General features: G+C 43.8%; 2 pseudogenes; one reads left to right on the forward strand and one right to left on the reverse strand.

The window, feature by feature from the left end:
• Positions 1-3,212: 3,212 nt before the first annotated feature.
• Positions 3,213-4,245, forward strand: LOC136536229 (nicotianamine synthase 9-like; annotated as a pseudogene).
• Positions 4,246-5,963: 1,718 nt separating this feature from the next.
• On the reverse strand, positions 5,964-10,830 carry LOC136520166 (polygalacturonate 4-alpha-galacturonosyltransferase-like; annotated as a pseudogene).
• Between the last annotated feature and the right edge of the window lie 4,179 nt (positions 10,831-15,009).

Consider the following 15,009-nt stretch of genomic DNA (forward strand, 5'->3'; position numbering starts at 1 on the left):
CTGGGGCAGCACAGTCCTGGTATGGACGCATCGACAGCTATGTGTTGCCTGCCATCGCATCTCAGGGTATGCGCACCTTAGGGGTTTCTCCTACCTACTCCAGGTTTGGTGTTAGAAACGATGGCCCGTTGGGAGGCCCCTTGCTACTGGTTTACCGGTAAGTACTTTGGTTCACTATATTCTTCGAGGCAGTTACATATGATTAAATTATTAATGGCTAATTCATTATCGTGGTCAATGCAGCATTGGAATGGGCAGGATACACTCCCTACAACGCTATATATCTAGACGCAAGCAGAGTTAGTTAGAGGGAATGCGAGGCGTAAGTACAGGGAGTACACGAACAGTCTCGACGTCTTGACACAGCACCAGTTACGCTCTCTTTACTATCATACATGTGTCTTGTTCGATGTACACTATATCACAACCTAACTCAATTATGAAATATTCAGGTGCATTGGTGTCTTTGGGATGCTCCGGAGCTCGAGTACTATCTGAGTCCTATCACTAGGGATGAGTTAGACGAGCATCGCTGCAATGTCCCTCTTATTTTCTTCCATGTGGTCGAGATTCACTTGCCCATCCGGGTTTGCTGGCAGTTTGAAAGAATGACTGGCTACCCACCACCACTTTACTCCACCAACCAAGATTTACACGGGTGCATTATCGATTAATAACAAAGCTATAATTCAGAGGTGTTTATGATACAACTAACAAACGTTTTGTTGCAGGTATGACCGTAGGAAGAGGTACAAGACCAAGGATTGGCGCGTGACACACAACGTGTACATCCAATTGTGGCAGAACAGGGACCGGCAGCCGGTCGATGCGGGTCCCCCACACGACCAGCACACCTTTGACGAGTACCTACGGTGGCTTCACAGGTCTACGATGACACATATCAAGCCCTCGTACACTGAGGAGGCGATTGACGAGGACGACGAGGAAGATGTGATTGAAGATGTGTACGACGTTGCCACTAGGGACGACACACAACTACAGAGAGCCCCGCTTCAAAGATACGTGGTAAGATACTCGAATGTTATAATTTGTTATCCATTTGGTATTAAGTATGTATACTAAAATTGTTCAACCGTGTTTCTGTACCCAGGCGACACAATTGTCAAGGTTGTCCAACGAAGCAGCGTTTCGGCTTCATGAGTCTAGAGGGCTAGGGCCAGGCGTTCTCGAGGCTTTTGTGGAGATAAACATAAACTTTTCTATTTCAAAAATATTTCTTTAGTGTATATGCATTTGGGAAATGCACTAACTTTAACGTCTATTTATGCAGAAGGTGAAGCGGAGCTGCAGGAAGCTAGCACAGAAGCTGAGCTGCATGGACACTCCTTGGGTGGAACCGGTAGTCCCGGCGCGGTCGGGTGGCACGTCTTCTAGCTCTTTGAGGACACCAGCCGGCTCTTCTCAGCTGGTGACAGGTGCCACTTCCGCAGTGAGTACACCACCACATTATAGCGCTGGGATGGACCCTGCAACCGAGGACGACGAGGACAACGATGGCGACGACGACGACGACCCCCCGGGCTTCCGCAGACAGCACCACCAGTGGGACGATTAGCCGTAGGACGAGATCGGCATGTGTTAGCTAGGTGGTGCCCTGCTTGGTACCCAAGGAGCCTCACAGGTAGTAACAAAGGTCGTTTCTTTAAATACGTAGGCTCCATGAATTAACGATCATAAAGATTATAAGTAATCGTGCATATCATATACTTGCAGGGTACAAGCCGTACGCACCGGCAACGTGACCACACCGACGTTGGCTATACTCCCAATGTGTTGCCTACAAATCCGAAGAGACAGAGGCGTCCGAGGGATCCTTACACTCCTGGGACTTAGTTGGTTATGTCGAACTTATGTCGAATAAATATTGTCGTCTGAAACTTATGTCGAACAAATGTTATGTCCGAAACTTATGTCGTCCGAAACTTAGTTGGTTATGTCGAACAAATGTCGAACTTATGTGCGAAACTTGTCAACTTGCGCACGGACTCCATTTATTTGCTTCATATTCGTTTCAATGCGTCGCGGTAGCACTGTCGGCGAGATTAACTAGCAACTAATTGGGACCCGACAGTCCCGGCGTATCTCGCCACCGGTGGCCGGCGTGTTGACCCCGATCCTCCCGAGCTTGGTCATCGCCGCCACAAAATCGCCGAAGAAGGCACCCTGGTTGGACGCGTAGTAGTTGATCGTGTTGCGCGACCTCATGTCGGAGTAGAGCACATGGTAGAAGGCGTTGTAGAAGCCTACCGACGAGTGGTCGAGGAAGACGAAGGCGTTGGGGTCGGAGCTGCAGGTGTCGTTCAGCTGTGACGCGTCGTTCATTGCAATTGAGGCGGGTCTTCTGTCTGCGTCTAGGTCCTGCTACGCTGTGGGCTATGGGGCGTTAGTGCCGCGCCAAGACCGGTGGCGCGGCAGACCCTGCCACGTCACCGGTCAGTGCCCCGGTCGTCGCCACGTCACCCCTCTCGCCGCGCCACCATGCATGGTGCGGCACAGGCTTTTCGCCGCTCCATGGCAATAGACGCGACCAAAAGTGTTAGTTTTAAAAAAAATAGTGTTAGATTTAAAATTAGTTTACAAAAAGTGTTAAAAATTTTTCTCACCGGTCAGCGCTCCGGTCGTCGCCACATCACCCCTCTCACCGCGCCACCATGCATGACGCAGCATAGGCTTTTCGTCGCGCCATGGCAATTAGCACGGCCAAAAATGTTAATTTTGAAAAAAAAAATTAAATAACGTTAAATTTAAAATTAGTTTACAAAAAGTGTTAAAAATAAAAAAAAAGAGATAATTTCTTATTTGACACCAGACAAATGACATATTCCTTCCTTGGCCCTCGAAATTTTTTTCTTCCTTATTTGACACTGACTTCAACTTTCGTTCCCAAATTAACATTCCGTTGGAATTCCCGTCATGGAACCGTCAAATGCCCCGCGAAAAGACAATGTTGTCCATGTGGGTCCCACCACCCTTCTCCCTTCTTTCCTCCCCTTCTCCCTCCTCTCCTCCACACTGGAGCCTCCCCCTGCAGCCACGCCGGAGCTTCCCTCCTAGGCGGCCGCGCCTCCCTGCGACTCCTCAGTGGTCTGCGCCTGCCGACGACGCTCGGGCGAGCATCATCGGTGCCTGGACGCGCATGGGCCTGGCGCACGGAGGTGACTCGCCGGGAAGGACAAGGCAAGCCCGGTGGCATGGACTCGTCGGAGGAGACCGAGGCGGCGCTGGTGCACAAGATCTCCGGCCTGGCCGCCGCCATCGCGAAGCTGCCGTCGCTGAGCCTGTCGCTGGAGGTGAACACGCTCTTCACCGACCTCGTGACGGCCTGCATCCCGCGCAGCACGGTGGACGTGGAGCACCTAGCCCCGGAGCTGCAGCGCATGCGCGCGTCGTTCATCCGCCTCTGCGCCGACGCCGAGGCCCTGCTGGAGGCGCACTACTCCGACCCGCTGGCGACCTTCGACAACCCGCTGGACCACCTGACGCTCTTCCCCTACTTTAGCAACTACCTGCTGCTGAGACAGCTGGAGCACGGCCTGCTGGCGCACCACGTCCTGGGCCCGCGTCGCCTTCGTCGGCTCCGGCCCGCTACCGCTCAGCTCCCTCGTGCTCGCGGCGTGCCACCTCCCCGCCGCCGCCTTCGACAACTACGACATCTGCGGGGATGCCAACGACCGGACGCGCCGCCTCGTGAGCGCCGACGCCGCGCTCGCTGCGCGTATGGCGTTCCGCACCTCCGACGTGGCCGACGTCACTAGGGACCTGGCCGGATACGACGTCGTCTTCCTGGCGGCGCTTGTGGGCATGGCCGCCAAGGAGAAGGCCCGCGTGGTGGAGCACCTCGGGAAGCACATGGCCCCCGGCGCCGCGTTGGTGGTGCGGAGCGCGCACGGCGCGCGCGGGTTCCTGTACCCCGTCGTGGACCCCAAGGAGATCCGCCGGGGTGGCTTCGACGTGCTCGCCGTGCACCACCCGGAGGGGGAGGTGATCAACTCCGTCATCATCGCGCGCAAGCTTGTCCCCGCCGTCGACGCGCACGCCGTCACTGGGAGAGGGAGAAGGAGAGGAGAGGAGGGAGAAGGGTGTGGAGCATGGGCAAAATCGTCTTTTCGCAGGGAACTTAACGGTGGTTGGATGGAAAATCGAACAGAGTGTCAATTTGGGAACGAAAGTCGGAGTCAGTGTCAAATAAGGAAGAAAAAATTTCGAGGGCCAAAGAAGAAATGAGTCATTTGTCTGGTGTCAAATAAGGAATTGTCTCTAAAAAAAATCGTGGAGGCGGAGCCGCGGATGAGGCGTCAGGGGCTGCGGGCCTGAGGGGCCGAGCCGCGAGGTGTTTGGATGCTATGGGCTAGACATGTTCGTAGGCCACCCAACCAACCGGACCCGATTCTGTCAGGAAAAAACTCAATCCAACCTGATCCACCAGTAGTCCAGTAGGTCGAGTTCAGTCCGTAATTTTTTACTCGTGGCCTGACCCATAAATCCAAAGTAATTATAGCTGATATAAAAACCCAGCTGCACCCATTGGATCATCTCACGTCAACAATCTCAACCATGAGAGTTTCAAAAAAAAAATTCAACCATGAGTGTACGGATGCTCATAGGTCTTTTTGGTACTGTTATTAATTCTACAGTGGAGTAGCTCATAAAAAAAATAAAACTTAAGAGTTTTTATAGTACCCATTAAGTGCTTCTAGGAGCGTAGCTAAAAAAAGAGAAAGCAGTTCCAAACAAGTCCTAAATTCTGGCCCCTCCAGCTTAGCAATCCAATTCTGGCCCCTTTACAGGATCTTGAATGAAAAGAATAGATCCATTGCTGAGCTTTGGGATAGCCAAGAATTGAAATGCACTTTTAGAAGAAATGTTAGTGAAGAGCTTTATCAAGTGTCGTTGGATGTAGTAGAACTAGTTTCTACTATCAGGTTGATTGATGATGAAGATGAGATGGTTTGGCTTTTTAACTCTTCTGGGGTTTACTCTTCACAGTCCCTCTATAAAGTCATTAACTTTAGAGGCATAAAAACAGTGCATGTTCCTGCTCTTTGGCATATTAAGATTCCACCCAGAGTACACTTTTTTCTTTGGCAATTGATTAATAATAAAGTTTTGACTAGAGATAATCTAGCTAAGAGAAGGAAGGTGGAGGATCCTAGTTGCCTTTTCTGTTCAGAACCTGAGTCTGTACAGCATCTGTTTTCTGATTGTGTTGTTGCTGCCCAGTGTTGGAAGGTCATTTCTGACGCTATTGGCACTACAGTAGGCTTTGATTTAGCTACCATAGGTCAATACTGGCTTAGTAATAAAAGGCACTGTATTTTGAATATTGTTACTTCTGCTATGTTCTGGAGTCTTTGGAAACTCAGGAATGAGATTCTTTTCCAGAATATTGGCTGGACATACTTCTCTACAAGATAGCTGGTCTCTTACAAAGCTGGGAGATTCTCTGCCCTTTGGAGAAGGACGACTTGCTGAAGCTTATTGTGAAGATTCCCAAGATGACTTTCTGTCTACCGGAAGCCGGTGCCTGAAGATTCCCAGAAGAACTTAACCAAGATGATTGCTCGTCCATTCTCTGTTGATGAGAGATCTACGAGTTCGGATTCCTGGTCTCTTGGAGGCCTAGCATCCTCGATGGGAGGTGATGTCTGAAAAAAGAAGCTCGAAGACTGCGGTCTATGTGTTGCCGCTTTAAGTGATGTATCTAGTCCTCTCGCTTTTTTGTAGCGCCTTCTGGAACTGTGGTTTTGCTCCACCGGCTGGTGTGAGTTTGGAACAGCTTTTACCTGCGCTGTAAACTGATATTTGGTCTTTTGGCTATTAGTTGGAAGGCCGGGGCGTTTTGGCCCTCGAACTAAAAAAAAAACAAGTCCTAAATTTTGTTATAATTCTAGCGTAACTCTCAACTGGCCATTAAATGCTGCCATGAATGTTCAATGGACCAGTTAATACAGTTGGAATGACATCATTAATTTATCACCAACAGAAATCCAAACATTACATTTATCAGCTGATGAGAATCATAGAGCTCATCGTTCTTTTCATGACAAAAAGAGACAAAAACCAACAACGGCCAGGGGAGAAAGCACCACAAAAGGGAAATGAAACCACATACACATGATAGCTAACAAATCTAATATAGCACGAATAAAGAACATGTGATAGTTATACTACTAACAGAGGACTTTCATTTTGAGTCCCGTCTAACTTCAATGTTCATCACAGAAGAATACTTTAGCTGGTTTCTATTGGCTGATCTTGCATCCATGAATGTACGGGTGCTCATAATTGATATACTTTGTCCAGTAAGGCCGATACTTTGTCATTGCGATTTCCAGCCACGGCTTCATGTTACCATTGTAGTGGATGACCGCAGCATTGTCTATTTCTGAGCGCTCAATGGTTGGATTGTACCCTAAGCCAAGCACATGCCATGATTTGTCTAGAGGGTGTGTCAGCTTGTAGAAAGTTAGAAGCCCTGGTGGCAATGTCCCCAATTTCCAGAGCAGCCTGTTCTCGTTCTGTACAAAGAGAACAGAAAACAGTGTGAAATTGGAGTTTAGCAAATGTATGCACTGATAAGTACTCCCTCCGTTCCAAATTATGAGTCGTTTTGACTTTTTTGGTTCATTCATTTTGCTATGTATCTAGACATAATATTATATCTAGATGCATAGCAAAATGGATGTACCAAAAAAGTCAAAGCGACTTATAATTTGGAACAGAGAGAATACATCTCAGGCAGTGCATTTATGTTTCAACTAGCACTTAACTCTTTTTAATGATCAAACATAGTTTAAATTAACTAATTAAGAGAGTTGTGATAACCAAAAATTGGTATTATGAACATTAATTAAGGACTCCAATGCAATCATACTAAAAGATAATTATTTAGCATTTGCTACATCTATACTGTATACGGTATAGTCATATATGCATACAAATGAACAAAATCACAATATCTGAAAAGTCTGAAGCACCAGAATACATATCAGATGGTTGGGACTTGGGTAGGAACACAAAATGCAATATTCTAAAGAAAAGCAGGTGTCAGGATGCAAGTAATGTAAAATCTTATTTCCATCTCACCATGTTCTGCCATTTGTGGTAAATCCCAGTAATGTCTTTCTTCTTCCATTCTTCCAGATCAAACATGTTCATTCCATAAGCCCAACCACATGCATTAGGATCAAAATTCTCCGAAATATTTGGGTTTGAAAAATTGAGGTACTTGTCAAATCGATGAAAACTCTCTCCACATGTTTCCACCGCTCCATTTACATTTCCATTAAGGTCAACCTCCCAGAGTCCAGTTAGGTCCCTCTGGACAACTATGTCATCATCCAGGAAAAGAATTTTATTCAGCTTGGGATAGACTTGGGGGAGGTAAAATCTTAAATGATTAAGCATGGACAAATATTTTGGGTTTCGATACTTCAGATTAGAAGAGCCAGAAGAGAGTGTTTTCGGACGATCAGCCTTGAAATAGTATTCTCTCATGGCTGCAGACAAAAGCTGCTTCAGAACAGGGCAGTAAGAAGAGTTTAACCATTTGAAGTCATCAACATTTTCCACATGGATTGTTGCATCCCCAGGTGGATTCAGCAAAAACCACATGTTCATGGCCCCAAAGTTCAGTTTGTCAGTAACAAGATGAAATACATGTTTTTCAGGCTCCTGCAAATTTATAGCAAGAAAATCAAGAGTGCTATATAATTGGTCATTCAATGGTACACACAATGAAGAGATTACACTTCCAGCTTGAAGATAGTATTACACTAACCTTCGCATTCATGATGGTTGAGTTGACCACAACTGATGCTGCCAAAACATTGTCTGAGAAAAGAGCATAATGGTAAAGATCAGGATTTTCCAAGTTCTCACTATTGGGGAACTTTCTTTTCTCTGGAGAGAGAAGGTAATAATCAATCGTTAAGCGCATGGAAAGACAATGGATGCCATTTGGGATTGTCTTAGCTGCCAGCTGGCTAAGGAAGGTGCTCTGCTTCTTCAAGCTCCGGACCTGCTCATCTGCTGACTGAAGCATTGCTCTCAAACGCACGGTAATTTCCTTGCAATCGTACAATAGATCCCTTGCTTTTGATAAAACTTGGCCCATTGCTTTGATTCTATCCGAAGCACTGTAAATTAGAGAAGAGATAAATCAGTAGAGAAAGAGAAAATAGTATCACTGAAAATTAGGCCCAAAAACAGTTCGAGCAGGCACCACCTCTTGGGAAGTTCGGCATCAGCAGTAGCTTCCCCAAGGGAGCGCTGACTTTCCTTGAGCCTTGCAAGCAGCTCCTGATAGAGATCAAGCTTGTCTCTCGATTTGGCAAGAACAGAATATATTCTGGCCATGATCATTTGATCTCGCATCAAGCCGAACCCTTGAATCTGCCTTCTCATTTTCATTTTCACGTCTCCAGATGCTGTATTTTCCCAGCACAGCAGAATCAACAGCTTTTGAGCGTTCGATGCCTGCGTTCTCAAGTTTAACTAATGCTTCATCATCCTGCTGCACTACCTCCATTTTCTTCCTTACACCAATTCTCCCCCTTAATTTCTACAATTAGGAAATATCAAAATGGTCAGGATAAGGTGAAACAAGATTACATTTTAGAACAGCTGTAAGCCATGGAAAAAAAAATGACATAAGCAGAATGTTAAGCACTTTGGGAATGAAACAAGCGCAGTTTAAATCATCCCTACATATATATACTGCAGTTTACAAGGATAAGTACTTAAGACAGCGGGGGGGGGGGGGGGGGGGGGGGGGGGGGGGGGGGGTTTACCCTGTGTGTTATTTCGTCGGATCTGCCCAGGAGATGAGGGCCATCTACATTAACAATTAAAGTTCCCAAGTCAAATGAGTGTGATGCAGTCACGTATAAGAAATATATGGTATTAATACTCAGTTACCCACCCTTTCGACTCAAGGAGATATTCTGCAATTCAAAGTTGGGTTGCCTACTCCAGTCAGATATCTAACATCACAGAACACTGCCACTATAATCACACATTTTTTTCACACAGAAGAAAGAAACAAGGCAGGAGAATATTTTACTAACCTGTTTGCGATGGTCCACTCGAGCTGCACAAAGCAGAAACAATGGCATTAGCATGACCCCTCAAAATATATTCTACAATCATGAAAAAAATGTCTAAAAGCATGTAGTTTCTTCTAATTGTATGAGGAAGACAAAATATCTATCAAACAACAAAATGGTTCCAGCAGAAATAATGGTTCCTACGAAGATAAGAGCAAACTGTAACATAGGGCTACAAGAGAACAGGATCACATTGCTATTACAGCAAATTTGAAAGAGAGCAAAACTTTAGGACATGAATTGAGTAGCTTGGAGAAGGGATGCTATCTTCTAAATGGGTAAGGATATCATTCCAATATGAAATACAATTCAAATTTTCCAATGAAATGCTAGACGTGATTCGAAGCCATTCAAAGACAGTATATGTCCCCCACCCCACCCCACCCCCACCCTTTTTTGTAACCACGTGTGCTTAACAGAAACGATGGGTGGACTTGGTTGCTGAACGACACTCCAGGCAACATAAGCAAACAAAAATCCTAAAACTAGAAGAAATGTGATGCAATTGCTTTGAAGGAATAGAATGTATAATCTATGCAACATATTTCACTCTAAGTTCTAAGTTGGTATTATCAGAATTCACAACCCTGATCCCTAATAATCCAGGTAGCGTCATCATAAACCGAAGTCTACTACACCTTATACTAGGCTGCATGGAAGCATTTATTTGCCCTAACTGTAGGCATGGGGTATGGTGCACCAGTGTTGATCAGTTAACAATTCAGATGCTTGACATTTTGTACTCAAAGATAGAAACAAAGAATGAAACTCTTAGAACCATTAACTATAGTGGTTTTGCCAGCATGGAAACTAGAGGAAGAGGATAGCCACACAGTATCAGAGAGGGGAAAATATTTATCCTTAGATATACATGACTATGGTCTGAAGTGCAGAAGGCCATCTGGCCCACCCACGTTGCATCACAGAAAACTGAAAAGATATCGATAATAGGGCTCACAAGTTGCAACAGGAAAGTTATACTAACAAGAACGAAAATTTCCCAGAAACATTAGCAATGAAATCCATATTTCCTGATAGTATTTGAACCATTTATAAATACCATCATTCCTGAATTCTACTGCTCTAAAAAATACAGTGAGGATTTGTTGCACCTAGGTATCAACACCAACCTTTCTAAAAAGAATGTATCAACAGCTCAACACTAACCGCAAAACATCATTTAACTGGAACCATTTCAGTAACTGCTAATCTGTCGAGTTGATGATTCATTGCTTCCCGACATGCGAACCCACAGATTACACATGCCGTCGCATCTATAACCCACTCCCAACATCCGTCCAACCTCATAATCAAATCAAGTAATCAACACAAACTCTCCCCCAAAATCCCAATCCGCTCCGGTACAGCCCAACACCGCACGATCGGCGCCGTTCCCTGGCTGCGAACAGGGAAAAATCACACAGATCTAGCGCCGCCGCCGTGGCATTCTCGAGACTCGCGCGGACCAACAGAATCCCCGGACGCGCGGCGGGGAGGGGACGAGGAAGAGAGAGAGAAGGGGAGATGGGGCCGGGTCGTGAGCGGCATTACCTTGGAGGCAGGGGGAGGCGGCGAGGATGAGGAAGGCGAGCGCGAGGAGGTGGAGGGCCGAGCGGCCAGCCCTAATCGCCATGGCCGGCCGGCTCGGGGCGGATCGGAACAGGTTGGAGGAAGGGAAGGGAAGGGAGGGAGGGCTCGTGCCGGCTTTGGGGGGGGGGGGGGGGGGGCGGGGGCCGAGCGGCGAGCGGCGACTGGTGGCGGCCAGTACACTCGGCACTGGCACTGCTCCGCGCTTCTGTCACTGACAAGGTCCATTCACACCTATTATTGTCGGTGCCGTTAGCCGTACCCGTCGTACGTGTGCAAGGTTTGACAGGTTTCCCAATGAACAATTTCGAATTCAGAGAGTGTGTATTATGCTCGCTATTTTTCTCCTTCCTCTAGCATCCGAATTTTAGACTAACCTAAAAGTTTTTCTTGAATTCTTTTTCCTTTCACGGAATGAGTTTCGAATTTAAATATCTTTCGTTAAAAAAAATGTGATGGTGTGTTTCGTGTTTACCGATGCTGTAGATAGATTGATTGTACTAATCCTTTAGGTGGAAAAATCTCCTACAACTAAAAAAGACTAAAAGTAAGACTATTTTTTTTGCGACTTTTTTTGTCGCTCCTCCTTTCCGGCCATGCGATACTCCGCGCGATAGAAAAAAAAACTATCATCCCTGTGATCCATGCCTGCTTTAAAGGAAACAAATCGATCGCAAGGAAGAAAACAATAATCATGCATGGAAGAAAATAATTGGCAAAGATCAAGCAAGACTCCTCCTTTCCGGCCATGCGATACCCCGCGCGATAGAAAAAGAAACTGTCATTCCTTGCGATCCCCGCCTGCTTTGAAGGAAATAAATCGATCACCTGAGGCCACATGCGTGGAAGTAAACAATAATTATACATGGAAGGAAATAATTGACAAAGATCAAGCAAGACGACTCAATGAGGTTGGCCCTTAATTTTAGTGTTTCCTAGCATGCAGACCTGAAATTAAAAAGTGGCTGCTTCCTTGAGAACATCAGTGGTGTCCAAATAAAAGATGTGTATGTTATACATGGTGAGACTGGTGAACCTTCTATAATTTCCTAAATGAATATTCCCACCATTCATATATAGGTCCATTCCCTGTGCGTTTCTTTGTGCTTCAATTAGCATATAATATGAAAGTATTATTGTGTTCATCACGACTTCCAGTTGACTACTCCCTATTAGCATATACTTTCCTCTATCCCCCAAATATAAGTCGTTATGAGATGTGTGCAGATCAAACTTTCTCAACTTTAACTAGATTTGTAAAAAAATTCCATGCAACATTTAACAATTAATTGGTCGACTCCTGAGGCCACATGCATGTAAAAAAATACCTATATTATAATTGGTCGAAGTTAAAAAAAAGTTGACTTCTCAAGAAGCGAGAATGAATTATATTTTAGGACAGAGTGAGTATATGAAAATAGTATTGAAAATATTTTAACAATCAAGTTCGTCTCTATCTGATTAGTAAGCTTAGACATCATAATAGCATCAAAAATTTCGACTCTCATGAACACCCTCATGGATCAGTGCAAAGCATCCCAATCCTACAGCATACATAAATTACAGCCTTAAAGACCATCTTAGACGTTTTGGCATTAGAGTATATACGTGCAGACACATAGATATGGTGGTGCAAGTGAGCAGCTAACAGGAGTCGATAGTTAGGAGGGTGTTTGGATCCTAGGACTCAACTTTAATCCCTATCACATTGAATTTTTAGATATCAATTAGGAGGGCTAAATATGAGCTAATTATAAAACTAATTACATAAGTTGTGGCTAATTCGCTTGCCAGCGCCGTGTACAGGATGGTATGGAGATATGGTGGAACTTAATCGTGAATTTGTTGGCGCATGAAAGAAATGGATATCGAAAATCTCTTCCTGCCGGTATAAAAAATGATCTTAGCCGCATCACGGAAAGATCTACACAGTAGAGTTTGTGAGCCTACGACGCCTATGCTCTCTGTGACTGTGTAAATTTTCATGAACTAGCTTTTTGGATTAAATGTCACTTTAACGTCGGTCATATTTTTATAGTATTGTTATCTTATCGTGCGATCCGTGTGTTTTTAGTATAAAAGTTTAGTTGTCCCGTAGCAATGTATGGGTACGAACCTATTTACATATATACTCGAACCTGTATGTGCATGATTAAATGGAGATGCAGTGAATCTTATTTATGGATTTATGCGTATAAAAAAATGGATATCGTAGAATTCTTTCTGCCGATATATAATATTATCTTAGCCGTATCACGAAAAAGTCTATAGAGTAGAGTTTGTGAGTCCGCGATGTCGTGCTCTCCATGACTGTGTTAATTTCACTAACTTTGCTTTTTGAATTAAATATCACTTTGACGTCAGTATTTAATTTAATAATATTATTATCTTATCGTGCGATCCGTGTGTTTTTAGTACAAAAGATTTAGTTGTCCTGTAGCAATGCACGGATACACTAGCCTAGTATTAATAAAAGCGTAGTCTCAAGTTTTTTTCTCCTTGGCAATTGAAAATTAAAAAGAGAACAGAGGACGAATGAGAACGAGATAGAAATATGAGTACCTCAGCATTATTCTCCTTTTTTTTTTTACTAAAGACAGACCTCTCCCAAACCATATTAATAATAAAGTGCGCTTATGCCAAGGTATTACTTTGCTAGGAAATTATCATTTTTATATTGATAATAAACTTGGATAAACCACAAGAAGTTATTATATGTTCGGAGAGTTGAAAATGGCTACTAAAATCAATAGAAGTTCCCTAAAATACCCAAAAAATGACACTTTTAATCAATGATATTATCTCACAAGAAAAAGGAAAAAAACTGAATAAATAATATAACGGCTTTGCGTAATGCAGAGTTAGACCCTTTCTCCACAGCAACACAAATTTAAAGTGAATTCTACATAGTAATCTTTTTTAAATTCTTTAGACCAGAACTGTAAATTAGATTGAAATAAATGAGACTGATCCTTCACCTTGTACGGTGCCAGTTTGTTTTCCCTAGTCGATCCAAAAGGGTTTTTTTGTCCATATTATGTGAATAGCTGGTTATCAAATAATAAAATAAATATTACTAGGAATTTAGCTAATATATACGTGCGTTGTGATGAGAGAAAAAACTATCAAATATTTATAAGAAACGGGACATAGAATGTTCTTTATCTATTTATATTTCCCAACGAAATTTAAGAGCTACAAATTATTAGTGAATATTCTATATGCATTATTTTAAAGATGATTGTGACATCCATAATCTGTGTTAATATTAACAATCTCCTATTATTATGTATCAATTTTAAATGCAACCTTGAGGTTTTTTCCTATGGCAAACTATGAACAAATCCTCGTAAGTACATTACAACTTTAATTAGCTACAATTAAAAATTAAGTTTTGTGACTTTCTTTGAAAACACATAGAAATATGTAATTCTAATATCTTATCCAAGTGAGGGAGTGGTTAGTTGCCAGCGCATCCGGAAATGCTCTGCTAGTTGATGACTATGATGGAGATATCTTTTCATTTTCCACACGAGGACCCTCATTGGGGATTGCACTAATGCATGAGTACATTACAATCATATTTATCTCGACTGGACTAGACAACAAGCTACTTAAGACATCGAATAATGGTTTTATTAGTTGGATCATCGACCGAGGCATGTTCTATGTGGCAAGTTTTATTCCTAATTAGAATTCCATCAATAATTTATTGGATCAGCAAATAGGCTCTTTGTTTCTTAGGGAAGGGTTTAAGGTTCAAAGGCTCATGATGTTTTTTTTATATTTACCATATTGTTACTTCCTCGATTACAAATTATAATATGTTTTAGTTTTTCTATAGTGTATATCTAAGTGCATATCAAAAGTTATGTATCTAAAAAAACCAAAACATCTTATAATTAGTTAAAAAAAATAAAGTATCAATTGGGTCGGAATTCGGCCCATCCAAACTGCCCTTTTTTTTTGGGTTTCTCCGGCCCAAGGCGGCGCCCACACCAGCACCCTGTCCAGAGCCGTGGCCGGCGGCTCTGCGGCGGAGCCCCGATGAGTCAGAAGACGCCATGTCCGGAGCGGAGGGTTTCGATTACTCACCTCTGCAACTGCAAGCCAAAGGTACAAGGGAACCTCAATACTTCTGTTACTTCCTCTCTTCGACATTCCTATTTTTGGCTCTAAGCCACTAATGCTGCTGGCAAGAATTCCACAAGACATCTTTTAAAAGAAAAAACAGAGCTGTTGTGTACGCCGAGTTTAGACTACAACCTCTAGAAGAATGTTCAGTTTAATAGAC

Source organism: Miscanthus floridulus, chromosome 2 (assembly GCF_019320115.1).
Source record: "Miscanthus floridulus cultivar M001 chromosome 2, ASM1932011v1, whole genome shotgun sequence".
NCBI lineage: Eukaryota > Viridiplantae > Streptophyta > Magnoliopsida > Poales > Poaceae > Miscanthus > Miscanthus floridulus.